Below are 17627 nucleotides of genomic sequence, written 5' to 3'. Positions count from 1 at the left end.
ACTGGAGTTGGAACTTAAATCTCCCTGAAATTCAAATTCAACTACAATTCTGTTCCCTGTAGTTTTTTTTCCAATCCCAGCTCCAGTTCCATTTCCTGATTTGGACTGGAATTGATAAATGCATTCTGGAATGGCCCCAACCCTGGTAAACAGCCCCTGTCTGTAACTGTAAATAGCCCTTGTATTGTTGTTGTTAATGGTTTTGGTGGGGGTCAGCATATCCCGGCATGCTCGCAGGCAATGTAAACAGCCCCTGTCTGTAACTGTAAATAGCCCTTGTATTGTTGTTGTTAATGGTTCTGGTGGGGGTCAGCATATCCCGGCATGCTCGCAGGCAATGTAAACAGCCCCTGTCTGTAACTGTAAATAGCCCTTGTATTGTTGTTGTTAATGGTTCTGGTGGGGGTCAGCATATCCCGGCATGCTCGCAGGCAATGTAAACAGCCCCTGTCTGTAACTGTAAATAGCCCTTGTATTGTTGTTGTTAATGGTTCTGGTGGGGGTCAGCATATCCCGGCATGCTCGCAGGCAATGTAAACAGCCCCTGTCTGTAACTGTAAATAGCCCTTGTATTGTTGTTGTTAATGGTTTTGGTGGGGGTCAGCATATCCCGGCATGCTCGCAGGCAATGTAAACAGCCCCTGTCTGTAACTGTAAATAGCCCTTGTATTGTTGTTGATAATGGTTGCATTTCCGTATTGTCGCACGTGTGTTTGTCCATGTCTTGTGTGTACCCTGTCTGATCCTCACGTGTCCTTAGCCTGTGTAACTCTCCCACTGTCTGTGCACCTTACAGTTTGGTGTCTGACAACCTTCTGAAAAGAAGGTTTCATTACCCGCAATATATAAACAATCAATATCGAAATGTTTTAGACAATTAATTAGCCGCTAAGACCGGAACAAACATAATGAAACCTAATATAAACTAATGTGCAAAAATTTCAACAAACTCCAACAAACAAAACTCAAAACTGCATCTCCCCAAAACAAACATATGGAGATACAAATAATTACACGTCAAGGCTATTCACACACAAGGCTGGGGGTGGGGGACACACACACTTAAAGACCTATAACATTAACCCACAAGATCTAACTATGCTAAAAAGTTCTCCCTGCACTTGGCACCCACTTGGGGTCTCTCAATCGGTGTTCCTTGCCGCTCCGCTGTCAGCCACACCCTCGTTTGCCGCAGGACTGGACCTCCCCAACCACCAGTTAACTCAACAAAAAACAAAGTTACTGACACCAAAAAAGAAATACCTCCATACTGCCTGTGTGTGTGTGCACTCCATGACCAACAATATACAGATAAACTAACTCTTAACAAAACCAAACTAGCATGATGATTTAACTAAATATTCAGTCTCTTCAGCTGCAAACACACATTTAACAGGGTTTATTGTCAACCCAGCAGAATGGAGATGACCCAGGGCAACACATAAGTGCTCCAGATGTTCCTCCCAGCTAGCACTGTAAATGACAATATCATCCAGATACTGTCTGTCGCAGCAAACCCAGAGACATGACACAGTAGCTGGTCCATGAGCCTCTGAAACTTCGCTGGGGCCCCATGTAATCCAAATGGCAGAACCATGAACTGGTAGAGACCCCACAGTGTCCTGAAGGCAGTCAACTCTTTATCAATGAGTGGATTCTGCCAGTACCCTTTGCACAGGTCCAACGTAGTTAAAAATTGGGCTTTTCCCAACCACAAAAACAATTCATCAACACATGGTCTTAGACAGGAATCAAATTGAGAGATTGTGTTCAGGTAGCTGAAGTCCATACAAAACATTATGCTACCGTCCTTATTTGGCACTAGAACCACTGGGTTGTACCATTCACTTCCTTAACCACAATGTCATGTTTGAGCAAATTTGTTCTTCCCAGATTTTCCAGAAACACTTCCATGTTACAAATTGCTCTCACCTGACACTCTTTGAGTTGAGAGATGACTGAGGTCCAGTTCCACCTGACCCATAAACTGAGGTAAGTATTGCTATACTTCTTCCTCCTCCAACACACCTCTAACCAGTATCACTTCTGCACTTTTCCCTGGTCACTGCACCCATTCTTTCAGAAGGTTTACATGAAGTAGCTTACAGAAACATGGCCATCCTGGAATTGATGGAATTGTTGTTGTCACTGGGAAGGAGCACCAGCACCTTCTGTCCAGCTGTGAAGGATCTCTGCCAGGCCGACCAATCACACCAGGACTTCTGCCGATGTTGGGCCTTTGCCATGTGTGATTGAGCCAGCTCCATCATTTTTTGCAGCTGCTCCTTCATCTGCACAACATAAGATACAACATTGACCGGGTTCCATCCACCATTGTCTCCCTCCCAAACCTCCTTCAACCAGGAGAGAGGCCCTCTTACTTCATGTCCATCCAAAAGTTCAAAAGGAAAGAAACCAGTGGAGGCCTGGGGTACTTCCCTGTATGGTAACCACCGGTCCCATTCCATACAACTGCTATTCACAATCTTCCATAACATATGCTTCAACGTTTGATTAAAGCGCTCCATTAATCCATCAGTTTGAGGATGGTATGGTGTCATCCTCAAGCTCCGAATGCCTAAAAGCTGGTACACCTGCTTCAGCAAATTAGACATAAAGTTAGTTCCTTGGTCAGTCAAGATTTCACATACTGTAGGAACCCTACTCTAGAGAAAAACTGCCCCAAACAGAAAGCAACTATCTTAGCTTTTGCAGATTTTAATGGGAACACTTCTAGATATTTGGTAGCATAGTCAGTTATGACCAGCATATATCCGTTCCCAGCTTCACTTTTCTCTACTGGTCCGACACTGTCCATCCCAAGTCGTTCGATACCCATAATTGGTAAAGATTGCAGTGGAGCTCTGGGGGAATACTAGTTGATGGTACCTGACTCCTACAGAACTGGGCTACTTCTCTGCACAGGCCAGGCTAGTGCTGTGGTCTTGTGTTTACCTAGGTGGCCAGCCCAGGAAACGGAAGATCCCAAGGCCAGTACAGTGTATCCTGCTGCTTGGGGAACCACCAGCCTCAACCCTGCCCCCTGCTTATAAAAAAGCAAGTCATTTTGCAGGATATACTCATCTCCACTCTTGGTCAGGTCCTCTCCCAGCTCCTTTTGCTTTGCTCTCTGAAGAACAGGAACTAAAGATGGGTCAGCTTTTTGTAATTCAATGATGTTGGTTGGTATTTGAAAACCCAAAGGCATCTCTGGCTCAGGATTAGTTGTTGTTTGGATAATTGAATTTTGAAACTTTTCCTGCCTTCTTTGCCTGCATGTCTTATGTGACTTGCGAAGGGTCATCTCAAATTCATCATTAAAGAAAGGCAGCCTGTGCTCTAGTAAGAGCCACATTGCATTCCCTCATTCTGTCTCCTTCTAATAAATTGAACAATACCAGAATATCCCGTCCCAACACAGCTGAATATGGTACTGTATATTATCAACAACCCCAACATTAAGTATATATGTTTGCCCGTCTACTTTTAAATAAATTTCAGCCCTGGAGTAGGTCTTTTCATCCCCATGTACACAGCAAATACGAATCCTACACAGCAAATACGAATCCTACACAGCAAATACGAATCCTACACAGCAAATACGAATCCTACACAGAAAATACGAATGGTGTCACTACTGCCAATAATGCTGGGTGGTGCAAACTGCCGATGCACCAAAGTCTGATCGCTCCCAGTATCAATGAAAGCATTAATAGCTGTCCCAGTAATTTCATTTATCATTTTAGCATACTGGCTCATCAACTTCAGCTTTAACGTCAGAACATGGTACAGAACATATTTGCGTTATTTTGATCGAATTACTAGGACACATAGGTGTTGTATGTCCCTCTATTCCACAAATATAGTAGACTGGCTTTTTATGAACAGATTGTAATTGTCTGTCAGGTGAATGCTTTTCCTGCATGGGAGGTTTACTCACGCTGGTCGTTTGTTTTGGTGAGACTGTTGGGTGGGTTTACGATTATTCGTGTGTCGTAACTCCGTGGTTGTCCCTTCCTCTGAGCAGCCACAAAGACATCAGGGCGTTTAGCTACTTCCATTGCAGACCCTGGATCATGACCTCGAATCCAGAGCTGAAGCTCAGGGGACAACATTCTAAGATATTGTTCTAAATGGTAATCTTGCCAATGTCCTGAACGGTTTTGCCATTTGGCTGGATCCACTTCTCATACAGCTCCTATGAGCTTTCCTCAGCATGGACCTCCAGAGAGTGGAACCTTTGCCTATAGGTCGTCCCCTTGGCATGGTCCAGCTGCTTGGGGCCTCAGGACTAATGTCATATTTAGAAAGGAGAGCGGATTTTACCATATCATAATCAAGGGAATCCTCCATGCCAATATGCATGTACACCCCTCTAGCTTTGCAAGTCAGCAACGGTACTGGATAAAATACCCAATCTGACCTGCCTCCACCTGCAGGCAATGGCAGTGCGATCCAATGTGACAAGAAAATGTTCAATGTCATCATTGCCTATTAATTTTTCCAATCTGGGCTCATGCCGTATGAAGACCCAATCCTCCAAACCACTAATCGGGTCAGCCGACCTCATACAGCGCCTTGTTTGTGTTTGTGGCGACGTCACCAAATCTGATGGATCTGAATCTACATACAAAGGGGCTGGTAAAGGGGAAGTTCAAGCTTGTACCTCTAATTGTAAAAGCTGGAACTGATCTTGAAGTGCCTTAAACTTTTGCTCGTGTCTCACGGTTACCTGCTGCCATGTGTCTCGGCCGACCTGTTGCTCCATATGCGCCTGCAGCATCGACATCAGAGCCGACAGTGTTGGCTTCTTTCCTTCAGATTCCGTGCTTCCATCCACCCCAGAGGCCCCATTGTCTTCTTCCCCACTGCCAGCTTGTTCCTCTTGTACCATCAGTGAACTTGCCGCTCCTGCTCGTTCCTTCCTTCCACTTTTTCCTCTGCTTTGCATTTCCATTTTTCCCAGGGAGACTCCATCAAAAAAAGAAAACAACGAAAAAAAATGAGAGATTTAATAGCTAGAAAAGGAAAAAAAAATTCTGCACATGCCGTGTGCTGCGTGCCGTCCAGGGCGTGCCGTGTGGGGCGTGCCGTGCCATGTGGGGCGTGCCGTGTGGGGCGTGCCGTGTGAGGTGTGCCGTGCCATGTGGGGCGTGCCGTGTGGGGCGTGCCGTGTGGGGCGTGCCATGCCGTGTGAGGTGTGCCGTGCCATGTGGGGCGTGCCGTGTGGGGCGTGCCGTGTGAGGTGTGCCGTGCCATGTGTGCCGTGCCATGTGGGGCGTGCCGTGTGAGGTGTGCCGTGCCATGTGTGCCGTGCCATGTGGGGCGTGCCGTGTGGGGCGTGCCGTGTGGGGCGTGCCGTGTGAGGTGTGCCGTGCCATGTGTGCCGTGCCGTGTGGGGCGTGCCGTGTGGGGCGTGCCGTGTGAGGCATGCAGTGCGGGGTGTGCTGTGCATGGCATGCCGTGCTGTGCGGGGTGTGCTGTGCATGACATTCTGTGCTGTGCAGGGTGTGCTGTGCATGGCATGCCGTGCTGTGCGGGGTGTGCTGTGCATGACATTCTGTGCTGTGCAGGGTGTGCTGTGCATGGCATGCTGTGTGGTGAATGCTGTCGGTGTGCTGGGGAAACAACAAAATGTCACTGAGGTCACTCACAGGCGCACCATGAAGCGGGAGGTACAATGAGCCTCCGGCAGCTAATCATGCTGCAGTAAGGTGACATCAACACGGCAAGACCAGCTGGGGGAACCTCTGCACGCCGTCTGTCAGGTGGAGTCCCTGAAGGAAACAACATGGGAGATTTATGACCAGGAGTCTTCCAGCCCAGTGGTGCTGCAACAGCCCTGTCTCCTTTAGGGGCTGGCTGAGCACACTCACGAACACACACACACACACACACACACACATTTACATTTACAGCATTTGGCAGATGCCCTTAGCCAGAGCGACTTACAGTACATGAGTGCTTTGAAGTCTCATCAGTGAATACATTTTGATACTAATTCAATAGAACACGGCTAAGAATGCTATCATTTGAAAAAAAACTCTGTTGGCAAGTAATACAGTTTCTTTTTTTTAAAATGAGAGTATAATCCTGGAAGTACTAATCCCAATACATCAAAAGAGGGAGGTTTTTAGTCATTGTTTGAAGACACCCAATGACTCAGCTGTTTGGACATCTAGGGGAAGTTCATTCCACCACATAGCTGCCAAAGCAGGGAAGAGTCTAGGAGCAAGCTGTCCTGGATGATACTGGTCAGTAGGTGCTGATGTCTGAGGGATTCAGTTTGGGTTTCTTCAGGATGGGAATAACCCTGGCTTTTTTGAATGCCATTGGTACATGACCAAATGTTATGTAGCTATTAATGATAGTGGTGATAAAGGGGAGAAGGTCTTGAGAGATTGTCTGAAGAATTGTGGAAGGGATTCGATCTAGGGGGAAGGTGGTAGGATTGCATGACAAGGTGAGTTGCAGAATCTCTTCTTTTGCTAGATTGAAAATTGAACTAGTGAAAGGGAAGGGAAATCTTTAATGCATAGTGTAGTAGCCAAAGATTTGATCAATCTTCTCATCAAAGAAGCGGGTGAAGTCTTCAGTGGTCAGGGAGGACGGAGCGGGAGGAGTTGCTGGGTTAAGTAAGGATGAAAGATGTTATGGAGTTTGTGATGATCTTGTGCAGAGGTTTCCAGTTTTTCCTTGTAGCGGTCATATGTACAGTAAGAAGACACGGACACACACGGACACACATACAAAGACAGACACACATGCACACGACACACGCACACACACATGCACACGAACACACATGGACACGCACACTTAAACACTTCACAGAAAATAAGCACTAGAAGAAGAAATCATATTTAAAAAGGCCATCCACTCATCCAGTCATCCATCTTGCGTACAACTTTTCTACTTCAGGTGTGTGGTCAGCCTGAAGCCTATCCCAGGCAGCACGGACGCGAAGAGGGGACGTCCCGTGTGTGGCACCAGGCCAGCTCAGCGCTGGGTCAAGGTCAGCAAATGTCATGTATTGTAAATGCCAGGAATCCCGACACCTCCACCACGGCAGCTACCGCGGCCGGCAAACAATAAGAGCGTCCCAAACAGAAGCTAGATGGCTAAGGATGTGGGTTTCTCTAATTCTTATATAATTGTCAATCTTGGAGTAACAGCTGTAGGTTTAATAACGTGTGAAATCAGACAGCTGCAGATGTTTTATTTTGCATGCACGAATTATTCGCCCACAAAATTTGATTATACTGTCAGTAACAAACAGATTGTTTATTGAAAATGTATGTGTAGCAATATAAAAAGCTACCAGTGAGATTTGCCCAGGTACTATACCTCAGGTATGCAATTAGCATAGTTATCTAGCTAGTTTACTCTATGAGGGTAAAAGGATCAATAGATGTTTGCCAAGAGTGATTTTCGTTAAATGTAATGCTGAAGGATCGTCAGAAGCCTGCTGTTATAGTTACAGTAGCTACTCAGTTAATGTGAGACTGCAGAAGGAGGGAAAGAGAAAAGTAGAATTTATATCAGATATGTTATATTTTAAAGTACTTGGTGTAGCTATTTTTATTAGGGATTTCATTATAAAGTCCTAAAATTATTCTGTCTCGGTGGAGATTGTGAAGGGCACAGAAACAGGTTCTTGTCTTACACAGAGCTAAGCAACCACAGTATATTGTTCATGGAGGCCTCACTTCCGGCCTGAGATCCTCCTCGCCTGGGACACCACCTGCGCAGGTGACAGAGATGCATGGGGGAGCAGCGCACGTGTGCCATTAGAAGGGAGGAAGGCAGAGCAGCTGGAGCGCTATGCACCGCTCTCCAAGTTCAAGTGCTGAGTCGCGGCTGAGCTAAGATAGCTAATTGCCAGTGGTTGGCTGGCCTTTCTGCTAGGAGAGAACGGCACCAACAGAACAGCCTCAAGTACCACTTTTGTGGAGCTTGCAGTATATTTCATGGAGTCTGAAGATCCCCCATTCATGCAGATATTTTTGTAATGCCACACTTTATGTGATTCATCTTTCCCCCAACTGCGTATTTGACCGAAACGTCCTTCAGCATTTTTGCATGGTACTCCGTGCAGCTCAAAACTACTGAACACTAACAGTCTCCAAAGTCAAATTCATTTTCAGATACATTTATTCAGTCTCTTCAGTTATTTTTAATATGACTGATGAATTCTAACCAGTGTTATTAAAACTACCACCTACTTTCTACATGTATTATTGATTCATGACACACTTCTCACAAGATTATTTTTATTGCCCATTTTCATTGACGTTATAAACAAATGATCCTAAATTTAGTTTTGCAAGGGGGGGCTTGTGTCCCACCTTGCCCCGCCCCACCCCGAATTCATCCAAATCGCTAGTAGCGCACTTCCTCTGGGTAAAAGACAACTTTCTTAAATAAAAATGCCTCTGTAATGAGATTTTTTTCTGATGGGCGTCAGAAGTCAGAATGACCTTGTTTAATATTTTATCCTCATTTAATTCCGCATCCATCCTCCTCATCAAAAAAGAGGATTTTTTAATTAAATGTGTGGCAGCAAAAACCAGAATAGTTATCTCGCTATTTTCTCATTTTCACCGTAGAGTTCAGATTCCATTATCTTTGACTCAGTAGCTGTCAGAACATCAAGATTTCACCTTCTTTCTGGGTTGGACTTAATATGTTCTTTGGCAAGATTTATTTCAGCTAAGCTTTAACCCTTTTGGTCTCTTCAGGAAAAGAGCAGAGTGAAACACGCACCAAGTGTCTCTTGCCACGAAACACCAATATTTTCAGCTTGTTGTTCAATTTTATAAAGGAAATGTATTTCCTCAGGCAAGTTTTGCCCTTTCTTGCTTGAATATTATTGGAATTCAGCCTTACGACCTCAAATATTTTCTCAGGAAAATGTTAAATAAATTTACCAATAACAGTATTCATGCTACTGTCTGTCCTTTGAAATGTGTGTGCTGTAGACCACACTAATCGAATCATGGAAGAAAAAAGCTTTTTCTGACTTCTCAGTATTGTGAAGAATAATGTACACTCCTCTTGCTTGCCTGCGCTGCGCTACCAAATGCAGACGGCTGATGATATATTTATATGGTGATAATGTATATTTTAGTTAAAATAGAGAGATTATTAAAAGGACTCAGACATTGTCATTGTCACTTAGACACCTGAATAACTTCTGTTGCTTGTAAATCGCATCAGTAAATAATTTATTCAGGCTCACTAAGTTACAACCTGCCCTCCCCCAGGTTAGATAACAGCATGGGAAGGACGCACACTAGGGGTACAAAATCGGCATTTTCAACTTTTCTAGCCCTGGATCAGCAATTGTGTTTCTGCACACTTGAGTCATTCGCTGCTAATGAAAAAGCGCAAACAATCACAGCAACAGCTTAGGCCGTAATCTTTGGTAATATTATTCTAGTGGTAATTTAACTGCACAGAATTAGCTCAGTATTTGCTTTATTACCTGGTCTTCCTCCACTGTTTGCAGCCCAGAACACATTTCGTCAGGCTTGGGGTTATTAATATGTATGAGTTTCTCCTGTCTCCCATACTTTGCTGTCAAAGATGTACATATATCTCCCTGTGCTGTTTCACTCCATCTGCTGCTATCCGGACACTAGGTGATGCCTTTCCAAAATGAATCTAATCCCTTCCTGTTATTCTCCCTCTTCCAGCCATTTGCGTTTCTTGCCCCCCCCCCCCCCCCCCCCTATCCATGGACTTACAGTTCCTATTTAGTCCTTCGGACCTCCCCACCCCCCACAGTCAGCATGGCCCCGGCTGTCCTGTATATTTAGGGTTCCCAAGCTTTTAATGTTCACACACCACTTTACATCATGCAAAAACTTGCACAGACCAGTTAACTGCCATGGGGTGATTAGTTGCTAATTATTTTTGTTTTAGTCATATGTCCCCATATATCTCCCATTTTTCTGCTTCGTTTTATCCATTATATTTTCAAGCTTGAATAGTTCAGACATTCTTGGGATTATACTCATGCTTTTCTGTGTACAATGCATTTGCAGATTTCATAAAGGAAAACAAAATTATACTCAGAATGTAAAAGCAGTCTGAGCTGCAATGGGGAAAACATTCTTGAGGCCATATGGGGGCCTAGTTTACACCTATTTCATCCATCATCCATCCATATATCCATCTTCCAAATTCTTATCCAGTTCAGGAACACAGGGACCATGCAGCCCATCACAGGCAGCAAAGAGCACAAGGCAGGGCTCACTACAGATGGGATACCACATGGCATGGGCGAGTCAGAGCCACCAGCTCACGGGGGCCGAGTCAGAGCCACCAGCCGAGTCACGGGGGCCGAGTCAGAGCCACCAGCTCACATGAGTGTCAAGGACTCGCAGGTTTCTCTCACAAGGGCGTGGCATGGTGCAGGCAGGAAGGTGGACGACCCACCGACGTCTCACAGGACACATCAGCGGTTTATTATCAAAACCAGAAAGAATAGGAACACTAACAAAAACAGACCATGAGGGGTCAAAACTAAAAAAGGGATAAAGACGAACTACAAAGCATCAGGGCAACATGGAGCAGGTTGGCAGATAACATACAAACTACTCTGGATTCATAACAGAGCAAAGCATCTGAGCATCTGACATGCAGCAACAATGACCCACTACGAAACTGAACTAAGGCAGGAACGAACTCAAACACAGAAACTAAAACGGATAATGACACAGCAGGAGTGAGATAGTTAACCAATGAGGAAGGGGGCAGGACACAAGGACTGGCACAAGAAAACAGGCAACAGGTGAAACTAATAATTAGATCAAGGAACTGGGGGATCAAACAGGGAACCTAAGAAACTGACAGAAACAGGGAAACCGAATCTAACACTGGGGAATAACAAAGACAGGGAAAAAAACAACCACGGGCACAAAGCATGAAACCAAAACTGAATACAAATCAAAACACAGGAACTAGAAAACTGATACAAATGAAGCACAAGGGAACAAAATATACAAAAAAAAGAGGAGGTTGGATTTGAACACAAGACTGAGGGGTTGGTAAGTAGCCACATGCTCAGCTCATTGAGCCATGCGGGCATCAGGGAAGGAGCGGAAACACTAAAGACTAACAACTTGGAGGACAGGATGGCCAGCGACACCTGCTGGCCAAAGCGGGGAGAAGACTAAAGACTGGGACAAACAGATGCTGACCGTGACAATGAGTGAGTCAGAGCCACCAGCTCACAGGGACAAATCAGAGCCACCAGCTCACCCGGGCAAGTCAGAGTTCACCAACAGTTCACCTAGGGGTGGCTCTGACTTGCCTATGTTTTAGTTAGAGGGAGGTTGAATTGACTGTAAAACCGTGACTTTGGTGGGAGGCAGCTATGTTTTTCATTCTAAGCAGGTCTTCAAGGTATTCAATAAAATAATGAAAATGTTCATGATGATCTGTGCTCGAGTCACAGCTGTCACAGGGCTGATCTGTGTTTGGACTGGAACTGAGAGCCCACTAGGCTCCTGTAAGCTCATTCACAAACAATCGTCAATGGTCCTGAGTTCAGACAGTGGGAGCTCATGATGGGGGTAGAATACAATTAATCAAAACGAGGGTTACAGAGAATGCAGGGAGACGACTTTGGAGTAATAATCTGCCAAGTCATCAGAGGACAATCCAGTAAGAAGGAAGGCTGCCCCACAGAATAGGTGATGCTTTATCAATGTCATAAAAGGTTAAAGTAATGAGGTATGAATTAGAGATTCAAATGGGAATAATCGATGCTTTAATTTTAGTTGAAATAATCCAACAGTGCCGGTTTTAATTTCATCATGCCCTACAGCTATGACCCAAAATTAATTGTCCTTTTACAATAGTGAGAAATACCCCTGGAGAGAAACTTGATAGTACAGAAAAAAAATTAAGTAATTAAGAAAGATTATAACACACTTCTCTGCAATACGGTGAGAGCAGTGGCAGAGATTAATCTACCCCAATGCAACCCAAACACATTCAAGGCTGTGATTGTAGGCCAAGAAACGATAACACTGATATTAACTAAAAAATTAAACGAAGAAGCAATTTTATGTCCCAAGGATGTACAACATTACTGTAATTACTAATGATGCAGTGAGGTCTACCTGATGGTGCCCAGGGCACAATGGTGACATGATCATGTGACCCTGGTATCAGGCTGCCACACCCATAATAATACAGCGATTAATATTGTAATAGAGAGATTTGTGCACACTGAGGTGAAGTAAGTGCAATTACGTCCTGGTAGATACAGAGATACTAATGCCAGTGCACACTGAACTCTGCAGCTAATCTCAAAAACTTAATGCATTACATCATGTATTACAGCAAATGCATGAAGAAAACGTGAATTTGCTTTAATTTTCATTCTAAGCGGTCAATCTGCTTTTCAAGTTCAATGCAGTCTTATTCAGATCACAGATATTGCAAAACTACCCTAATCTCAAATTGCTCAATATCACCTTAAATTTCTCATGTAATGGCATCCAGAACAATCTAGTTCTTTTATTAAACATCTTAATATTCCCATGAATTATTAATATATCGTGCCTAAGCAAGTTCTAAGCAAGTCATTTAGCTATTAACAGCATCTACAGAAACAACATTTTTTAAATCTCCTTGAGGAACATGGTGTCCTTGACCTTCAGTCCTCCTGACAGGGGTGACAGAAATACGATCTGGCCCTATCCTTTGGTTCCCATGAGGGGACTGAAAGTGGAGCTCACAGCTGTCCTTCTGCTCCCTTAAGATGGAGCACTCTCTGTCTTTTTGGAGTCCACAAGCAGGATGTGGATTTTTCGCCTTATCTGTCATATTCCTTGTCTCTGACTGTGCAGACTCTGCAGGGATCTCTGGACTGGCTTCTGATTGGTGGGAACTGCAGTGATCACTGGATCCATGAAGACAAACAAGTGCCTCAGGCTGCATGTCATCGGCGTGGGTTCTCCCAAGTTACAGTATTTGGCTTTGACTGACGATTGAGAAATTTGAGTATTTTCCCACAGTTTCTCTCATATTTGTTTTTCACGTGTTAATGTCGCAACTTAATTAAATGTAAAGTATAACTAAAATAATTCCCTAGATTTCCTTTCCTTCGACATTCCATCATCTCACTCTCATTAATTTCATCGCTACTTCACAGTAAGTAGGGAGGGATGACGACAGACTGAGAGGCGCCCTCTCCTGCAGTGCTGACTGCAGCCACCTGAGCCTTTAGCGTCTGGGAAGGCCTTAAGGTGTTTACCTCTGTAATGAGCTCTTTGCTGCACAATAATACCTTGTTAGGTAGACTTCCGTTGAGTCATACTGCTGCATCGGCCATTCCTGAGTTAAGAAAACCATAATTACATTTCCGTGTGCAACAAAACTGAATAGGATATTCATGCTTATTCCCAGATTTGGCTTGTTGCCATCAGCACTCGTATCAGAAAACATCCGTCGATGAGTAAGAGCCAGACTTCCAACATGGTCTGTTTGTTCACAGCCAATTAGAGAGGAAAGGACCTGTTTTGTTTATATACATAGTAAGACTAGTCTATGTAAAGCAAATATGCCTTGGATTATAAAGAAAATTTGCTCTTGCATCTTATATATCTGACAATAATATTGTCTTTGTTTTCTATTAGTTTGATTGTCTTGTTTTTAGTTCTGCAGGCTGCTACAGTCAGCTGTCTGCCATTTTTATCTAAAGCTGGCTTGTGTCAGAGGCTACGAATGTGTATGTTTGTTACAGATGAGGGGCATCAACACGACCAGTGCACTAATAGGGATGGTGCCCTTCCAGGCAGCCGAGATGTTGGCTCTCCAGGGTGTTCTTAAAATGCAGAAATAACTACACAGCCCTGTCGACCAAGCCAAGGAAATGCGCACAATTTACGATGCACACTGCAACACTTCAAAATGTGTGTCAGTTACCGTTCTGCACATATCAAGGAATAACAATACAAAAAACGACAATAATGTTACTCCAGATACAGACTGGGCCTCCTTTAAAAATCCTTACCAGGATCCCTCTTTAATTAACTGTAGGGTTTTTAATGCAGTTTAAATGTTCTGCCTGTCATGATGCAGTGGGTGAAGCCTAACAGTTTTCTCTTAGCAACTTCACTGGATGAGTCACCAATGGTGAGCTCTGAGGAAGTTAACATTACTGCAAAAGTTAAAGTGTGACCCCTGCAGACTATTCCAGGATATTTTCAAGACATATTCCCAAGGGTATAAATATGTTTAACCGCTTATATTATGCAGCTTAAAAAACAGAAGAGTTTTACCTACAAAAACAGATTTGTATTCAGTATGCAAATATTGAGTAAAAAGGTAAAATTCTGTATTGTATAGCTTGCACAAGTACACATAAAATACAGATTTTATTAATATAATGTTCAGTGTGTGATAATGTGCAATGAACTGGCATCCATCCAGGGTGTCCCCCTGTCCTATGTTGACTGGGATTGGCTACATACCCCCCATGTGACCCCATACCGGGCGGAGTCAGACAATGGATGAATCACCATATATTAGATAAGAAGTGATCAGCATTCAAAATTGGAACCAAAAAATAACAGAAAATAATAACAAAAAACCATGGCAAGAAATGTCATGCAATTTTTATTAAAATTATTGAATGCTATTTAAAATGACACCCGTACAAAAATGTCTTTTTAACATCTTGAAAATGAAGTTGAACAGCCAGCGGAACTTATGCTAAATTATATTTTATAACAAAAACCCATAATATTAAAATATGATGAATGGCAAAGTAAACTGCTACAGAGGTGCCCTTACTGAACAGACACAGTGTCTCCTGGTGCAAGGTGACCGTGTCCCTCACTCGCATTTCCCCATTCTGCTCAGCTCCTCTGATTTCTGCAGTAATGAAATTCTACCATCAGCCATGTAATGGATCACTCTGTATCTCTGCCTGATTCAGTAATCAGCACCTCAAGTTCACATGTGCTCCCCAAACGTGAGCATTACTCTTTCTTAAGGCACCCGGACCAGCTGTAATGCAGGACTGATTGCACTGATCAATTAAATTCATCCCTAACATGTAAGAAGAATGAACATGAACGGGATCTTGGATAAGTGAGATACATGTCTACCTCAAACGCCCCCCCCCCCCCCCCACCAACAAAATTATCCAGAATATTTGTATATGAGCAGAAAAATCAAGCAACAAAATAGAGTCATCGTTTATATCTCCAGAAGCTTTCAGTGATAAAAATAAGTAGAGATATTATGAATATGGTTTGGTTTTTGTCCAGAGCGAATATACAGATGAAAGGTATATTCAGACAAAAAATACTAACATATCGCTGAGAAGAACAAAAAAAAAACTCCTGTCCTGAAACAAAAAATAATCAGGTGGATCTTTCAGACAGTCCATCATGCCTCATGCTGTTCAGCCGCGCGCAAAGGAGATTAGGGGGGGACATGACGCAGGTATATAAGATTCTAACGGGTCTCGATGCTGTTCAGCCAAATGGCCACTTCAATATTAGTTTAAATACTAGAACTCGTTGCCATAGGTGGAAATTAGCGGAAGAACATTTTAAACTGAATTTGAGGAAGCACTTCTTTACACAGCGTGTAGTTAGAGTATGGAATAGTCTTCCTGCTAGTGTAGCGGAAGCTAAAACCCTGGGTTCCTTTCTGGGAATCAGAGCAAGATAAGATTTTAACAATTCTGAAACAGTATTATTAGTGTTGAAACCATGTATCCATTCTTATTTAAATAACAAATACCATTACAGTTTGATGTAATTGAAACATTAAAAAACAGTAGTAGTAACTGGTCCTGTGAGAAACTGTCGAAAGGAACTTGGAGAGTAAGTAGCAATAATTACATAACATTAAATTTCGATAATGCAGATATTATGTGTCTAATTTCCTCAAGAAGAACCACAGCTGAAATTTATATGTCTGCATAATAATGTATAAAATGTCCATTAATATTCAACATATCTGTTCAACACATTTAATTACAAACACCCAGCATAAATCAGAAGTATCACCACACAAGTGTTAGACCAAACAGTAAGGGTGACGTAGAGACAGACCCCGCAAGATGACTGGCACCATAAAGAGGCTCCTGGATGCACTCAGTGGTCACAGGGCTCACGGGCCGCTCTCTCACTAGTCCTGCATTTAATGACAGCTGCAGCATTTATAACCTCAACAAGTCACCAAATGGAAAGTTTGAATTATGCGAAAAAGTAAGTACAACATATAAAGCTTTGACTTTTTCCAACATATTTTAACACACACATATTTGATCTTCATTTCAACAGCTTTGGTAGATACAGTGTTGTGAAAACCTCACCATTTACATCTTGTAGTCCACTGTGTAATTTAAACAAACATAAATTAAATTAAATGAAAAGTAAGTACATCCCTTTATTTATCCCTACCTTGCATAGCTAAAATTAGAATCAGATGCATCAGCTCAGGTGCAAATGATTAGAACAGGACCTTGTGGAAGCAGCCTTAGTTAAAGCTCAGACATTTGTGTAATGTAGTTTTATCTTTGTTGTTGACGTGTGTGGTTTCACCATGCCTGGACCAAAAGATCTCTCTGGGGCCATCAAATATAAGGGTTTAGATGTCTGTGACTCTGGGAAGGGATTTTAGAAGATCTCAAAACAATAGGAAATCAATCATTACACTGTCTGGAAAACCATCTACGTGTAGAGAAGATTTCAAATACCTGTCGACTTCTCCAGGCCAGACTGCCCCAGCAAGTTTAGCCTGAGACCAGAATGCAAGATGCTGGTAAAAGTCTCTGAGAATCCCAAAATTTCATCACAGGACCTACAGGTAGTTCCTGCCATCTTTGATGCCAAAGTACATGAGTCTACTATCAGGAAGAGGCTGTACAAATCAGATCTCCATGAAATGTGTGCCAGGAGGAAGACATATCAGGGCAAGACTGAACTTTACCTAAGAACACCTCGACAAAGACCAGGGGTCTCATTTACCAACCATGAGTATGAATAGTTTTGTGCGTAAACCATATGTACATTTCTACGTATAGAATGGTATTTATCTATTTCATCCAGTGTGTAGAAATGTGTGTATATTAACCTCATGGCCATGCATATGCAGATGTAAAAGCGCTATATAAATAAAATGTACTATTATTATTATTAAACCGCTAGTGAGAGGGAAGTGTAACTGAAGCAAACCAACCCGCATTTAGGATACTTACAGCCTCCCACTTAGTTAACAGCCTTGATGGGTTGACAAATAGAATGATACAGTGATGTCATGCAGGTAAAGCAAATGACAAGGAATCATTGCAAAGTCATATAAGTTCCACATCCAAAGAAATAATATATCACTGTCACTAAATATATGCTTTACAAGACAACTGATATGTGTAGCACAATTAATTTTCTGCAATATTCACTTGTTGCAGCCAGTTAAATGCAAACACAAAAGTATCTTACTCATTTTTGATTGGCTAGCCTCCTCCATGGGTGATGGAGCTGCACAGTATCACCATCTAGAATGATTCCTATTAGGGATGTTTTGCCTATGATGTCAGCTATGTTACCATGCAGACGTGACACTGACGTGGTACTTGGGCCGCCCCGTGG

This window comes from Paramormyrops kingsleyae, chromosome 10 (genome assembly GCF_048594095.1).
Source record: "Paramormyrops kingsleyae isolate MSU_618 chromosome 10, PKINGS_0.4, whole genome shotgun sequence".
Lineage (NCBI taxonomy): Eukaryota > Metazoa > Chordata > Actinopteri > Osteoglossiformes > Mormyridae > Paramormyrops > Paramormyrops kingsleyae.
The sequence above is the reverse complement of the archived record's forward strand: the minus strand, read 5'-3'. Positions refer to the sequence as shown.